Source organism: Mobula hypostoma, chromosome 10 (assembly GCF_963921235.1).
Source record: "Mobula hypostoma chromosome 10, sMobHyp1.1, whole genome shotgun sequence".
In the NCBI taxonomy this organism is placed as follows: domain Eukaryota; kingdom Metazoa; phylum Chordata; class Chondrichthyes; order Myliobatiformes; family Myliobatidae; genus Mobula; species Mobula hypostoma.
The window spans coordinates 54,431,537-54,437,536 of NC_086106.1; positions in this window are offsets into that span (position 1 = coordinate 54,431,537).

Consider the following 6,000-nt stretch of genomic DNA (forward strand, 5'->3'; position numbering starts at 1 on the left):
AGATTTATAATACATTCGAAATTGGTTTTACTTGACGCTAGGACCTGATGAACTCCTACATTGATATCATGGTGCTGGATAGATTTATCTGCAAAAACCTGTAACCAGGCTTCGATCCTGACACAGAGGACAGTTTGAATATTCTTTCCGTGATCCTGAGAGCTTCCCCAGCGGCTGATATGTCCTTCCACATCCTAAAGACATAATGACTCTTCCAGTTAGTTGGCTGCGGTAAATTATCCTCAATGTAGCTGGCTGGCTGAAAAATTGAGGAAGGCATAAATCGATTGGCAGGTGTGACAGAGTACATAGTGGTTATTTAACTATTGTAGTTATTAGGGATCTTCCTGTCACAATGGGGTACTGGGAATGGACCCAAATGCAAGACACAGACACTGAAGTACCAGGAACAGGACTTGACTAGAGTAGGGATGTGACAGGATACAGGCAAGGAACAGGGACAAGAACGCAGACTTGCGCTAGGGAAAGCGGGACCAGGACTAGAAACCATGGACTAGGAGACAGGGTTTCGACTCCGAGTCTGAGACTGGACAAGGACCCAGAACCTGGGTTTTGCCTCGGGCTTGGACCCCAGAACCAGGAGAGGACAGGACGTGGCTGGGGTCTAGAGGCCTGAGCTTGGAAACAGGCTGGGGTCTTTGCACTAGAGGCTTGAGGCTGGGGTCTTGGGTCTTGAGCTTGGCTGCAGGCTGGGGTCTTGGGTCTTGTGTTCTTGGAGCTTGGCTAGGATCTTCGAGCCTTGTGTTCTTGGAGCTTGGCTAGGATCTTCGAGCCTTGTGTTCTTGCAGCTTGGCTTGGGATCTTGGAACCTTGTGTTCTTGCAGCTTGGCTTGGGATCTTTGAGGCTTGGGTTCTTGGAGCTTCTCCTGGGCAGGACGCGGAACTCCTGGGCAGGACACGGAACTTCACCCCACAGAGGCAAGGACAGGGAGGGACAGACCCAACCGCAGGGTAATGGCAATCGGCCTGGCTTACCCAACAGAGGAAAGGACAGGAAAGGAGCTCAATCCAGGGTGGCTCTGAGTCTTGGGGCAGCCAGCAACCTTGGCTGGCTACAGAAATGGCCAAATCCATACCATAATGACTGCTCCAATGAGTGGCAACAAGTCTCCATGAAGCGGTGGTCCTCCAACCAGGCCTAGAGATCATGAATGGTTTCACTAGCCTTCCATCAGCAGGTTGCTCCAAGGGGGACTGATGAGATAAACCAGCAGCTCACACTCGACCCCATGGCCACTTATAATCCAAGCACAAGATGGGAATCAGGTGCCTATGATTAACTCAACCAAATGAGGGACAGCTGGAAGACCCGAAGTCCTGAGTCCACGGACTGGACCGTGAACCAGAATGTGGACTTCACGGACCGGACCATGACACTTTCTGTAAGTACACAGTACCTGCATGCACCATCTGTACTCTTCACACACTGAACCAGCAGAATGCAAAGAATAAAGTCACCCGGCAACAAGGATCTCGTGCATATCTTTATTTCTTCTTCGATAACACCCATCAATCTGTCCAAACCGTGAGAGGTACACAGCGTGAATGAGAGCGGAAGCGCAGAATATACAAATCACAATGGAGTGCCGTTCAAAATGGACCTTCACTGACAGAGCCTCCTTCATCAAAGATCTAGTGCAGGTAAAAAAGGAAAGGTACATCACATCAGGAGTTTCTTCAGTGAGCGGATGATTTCCCTCCACGCCTCTCTGACGTAGTGTGGAACTGCATATGAGGCAAGTTACAGCAGTGGTTTACCATTGCCTTCTGCGGGTGAGTTTCCAAAGAGATCACCAGCTCGTAACCCAGCACGGATGGAAGCGTGCAGGGGAGCCAGCTGGATGCGAACTCGGGACCTTTCATCCCGAAGTCCGGCACTGATGCAACTATGCCACCAGCCGGGTCCCAGTGCAGGTAAAGACATGAAATTGAATGACAAAATGAGTCTATTTATTACCATTCCATGATTTTAATACTATTCGATTGATAAAATGGTGGGCAGCATATCCTGTGAGCTTAAAAGCAGTGTCTCAGTGTAAACGACCATAAAACCAATGTATAGCGCAAACAATTTGAGAAAACTCCTGAACAGATATTACTCTTGTTCTATTTTCTACCTCCTTTACTTGTATGTAGGGATTTTACATCGGGGATCTGTGGGTTCTTGAGCGAAATTGAAGTTGAGCACGTAACAACAGCAGCGAACTGCCCTAAATTGACAATCAGAATCAGGTTTAATATCGGCAGCATATGTCGTGAAATTTCAAGATTCGGGTTCAAAATTCAAAAAAACTATTGTCATTCTAACCGTACATCAGCTCTGCAGGGCAGAATGAGACAGAGTTTCCCAGGAGCAGTGCAATCATAACATAACAAACACAACACTAAATAATAAACATAACAATAAATAGTAAAACACAATAGCCACATGTCAGTTAAAATCAGTTATAAGTGTCCAGTGCAAGTTCAAAGTGTCCAAAGCAGAGTCAGGTAGAGCAGCTATTTAGCAGTCAGACTGCCTGTGGGAGGAAGCTGTTTAGTAGCCTTGTGGTTTTAGTTTTGATGCTCCTGTAATGTTTGCCTGATGACAGAAGAACAAACAGTTCATGGAGAGGGTCTGAGGGGTCTTTAATGATGTACTGTATTTTCTGGAGGCATCGACTCTGAAAGAGGTCTTGGACAGAAGGTAGGGAGACCCCAATAACCTTCTCTGCTCCCCTAACCACCCTCTGCAAGGCTTTTTTGTCGACAGCACTGCAGCTGGAGTACCAGGTTGTGATGCAAAAGGTCAGCACACTCTCAACCACGCCTCTGTAGAATGTAGTTAAGATGTTAGTGGGGAGTGATGCTTGTTTAAGCTTCCTCAGAAAGTGCAATCTCTGCTGGGCCCGTTTCACAATCCCAGCAGTGTTCCTGGACCAGGTGAGATTGTCGGAGATCTGCACCCCAAGGAACTTGATGTTTTCCACTCTCTCCACTGTGGAGCCGCTGATGCTGAAGGGTGTGTGCTCAGGCTGAGACCGTCTGAAATTGACGATCATCTCCTTGGTTTTGGTGACATTAAGCATCAAGTTGTTATCCCTGCACCAGCTCTCTAGGTGTTTGACCTCCTCCCTGTACATAGTTTCATCATTTTTGCTGATGAGCCCCACCACTGTGGTATCATCTGCAAATTTAATGATCAGGTTCTCCTTGAATCTGGCTGCACAGTCATGTGTCAGCAGTGTAAACAGCAATGGGCTAAGCACACAGTCTTGTGGGGATCCAGTGCTCAGTGTGATGGAGTCAGAGATGTTCCTGCCAATGCGGACTAACTGTGTTTGTTAATGTTGCAGCAGCAGTACAGTGCAACACATGATAAATGCAAAAATAAACACTGAATACACCAAGTATATATCTGTGTATATTAACTAGTTAAGTAAAATCAAGTAGTGCAAAACACAACAAATAAAAAGTAGTCAGATACATAAAGAGGTTAGGGTGTTTCCAGGAAAGGAAACATAAATGTAAGATGCAAATCACAATTGAAACAACCCAAGGTGCTGCAATACAAGAACTTATTGAAAACTGTCCAGAAACAAGTTCCAGCTTACGTTTAGTTCACTCTCCCAGTCTATCTGACTATTGCCAGCACTGAATGAGATGTCATCACAAGCCGCTTAACACAAGGTACAGAGAGACTAACAAAATCCTATCACTCATGGTATCACTCAGTGGTTTGCGGGATCATCTTTCAAGTTTCCATGCGGTCCAGGTGTCCATGGAGAATTAGAACACAGTTGATGTTGGCTGTCTTGTGCCTTTCTGAGGAAAGTTTCCGAGGAAGTTTCTGGAGCCATCCAGCAGAGCGTTGCTGAGATTTCAAATCTGGCATTGTTATTTTAAGATGTTATTTAAAGAGTGATACAAAATACATTTAGAGAAATTTCGGGGACATAGCTAAAGTAGAAAGTGAGAAGCTGTAAAACCAGAAGGCATGGGTTTCTTGTGAAAAGCACGATGTTTAGATGGAGAGAGACTGAAGTTGGGGGAGGGGGTGGTTGGTCATCCCGCAAAGGATAGTTGGGATTTAAAACACAATTCCCCCGGCCTCTCTGGTTCCAGAAAGGATAGCTCTTATCCGGATAATAATTGAAATCGACAAATTATATAATTCGTTGAGTGTGTGTCTTCAGGTCAGACTCCTGTCTTTCCTCGCTGATGATAGCAATGAGAAGAAGACATGTCCTGGGTGTTGCTAGCTGCCAATTTTTTGAGGCATTGCTCCTTGAAGATGCCATGGATGTTGGGGAGGCGAGTACCTATGATGGAGCTGGCTGAGTTTATAATTTTCTGCAGCTTGTTTCGATCCTGTACATTGGTCACCCACCCACAATAATACCCAATGGTGATGCAGCCAGTTAGAATTCACTCCACGGTGTAACATTGTCTCACTGTATTCTCACTTATCAATGCTTAAAGGATACAACACTGAAAAATCTCATCCTCTTGATTTAGTTTTGTATTTAACTATATCTTCAGTATTTTATTACTTTCTGTGAAGACAGCAAATGTTCGACAAGTCAGCATTTTATTTTAATTTAACTGTAATTTCACTGACATCTTCTGCCTATAGAATTAACATATTTCTGTAAATTGCTGTGAGTGTGAGTGCAAAATATTATTTTCCCCCAAAGTGATTGTCTTGGGCTTTCCATTGAGACAGTAAGGTGGAATTTTGCAGCACTTTCTTGTCACATCACTTCAAGGTGACATGATCTATGATGATGTTTGAGAGTCCAGTAATTGTCACCGTTCCCATTCACCTTCAGTTCTCTTTGCACTGAGCTTCATGACAGGTCCTTCTTCCTTGGACCACTGAGAAGGAAGTACGACTGCCCACACAATCTCTTTCTTCAAGTTGACTAAGCCAAGGTGAGTAAATGCTATTGTTTATTTTCTAGTTGCTTGCATTAAACCAAATGTTACTAATGGTGATTTGTCTCAGTGTCTGGGATATGTCTGATATATGTAAGAAAAACAATTCATTCTGCCTTCTCCTCTGGAAGCAGAAAAAAAACACACAAGAAAAGACAAAATGGCTCGCTGAGCATATGTTTAAAGCCCTGTCATCATTGGATCATTATACAGACCGGACAGCGAGAGACAGAGATCAGGAATGGGAGGGTCAAGCTCCAGGTAGGTCGGAAATTACGCACATTGTTTCTTCCCAGCTCTCCTGCATCAACAAAACCTGCCAGAGCAGAAGCCTACAGTGCTCAGCTTTCTCTTTAGAACAAGACAGATCTGGCTCTTTGGCAGACTAAATTCCTTGTGTTTGTTTTTGAGATGTGGGTATTGACTTCAAGAACAGCAGCTATTACAACTTCCCAATAGCCTTGAACCTGCCTTCTTGAAAATCTGCATTCTGGATAAATCTGATCCCATCTTGGGTTTGGCTCATGATTTCATCATAGTAGACCTGGCAACACTAGAGGAACAATGATATCTATCCTCATAAGCATGGTGCATGATGGAGATGAATGTACATGAGAAAATGTTATAGAAACATAGAAAACCTACAGCATAATAGAGGCACTTTGGCCCACAAATTTGTGCTGAACATGTCGCTCCCTTAGAAATTACTAGGCTTACCTATAGCCCTCTATTTTTCTTAGCTCCATGTACCTACCAAAGTCTCTTAAAAGACCCTATCGTATCCGCCTCCACCACCATTGCTGGCAGCCCATTCCACGCACTCACCACCCTCTGACAAAAAATTACCCCTGACATCTCCTCTGTATCTACTCAACAGCACCTTAAACCTGTGTCATCTTGTGGCAACCATTTCAGCCCTTGGAAAAAGCCTCTGACAATCCAAACGATCAATGCTTCTCATCATTTTATACGCCTCTATCAGGTCACCTCTCATCTTCTGTCACTCCAAGGAGAAAAGTCCGAGTTCATTCAACCTATTCTCATAAGGCATGCTCCCCAATC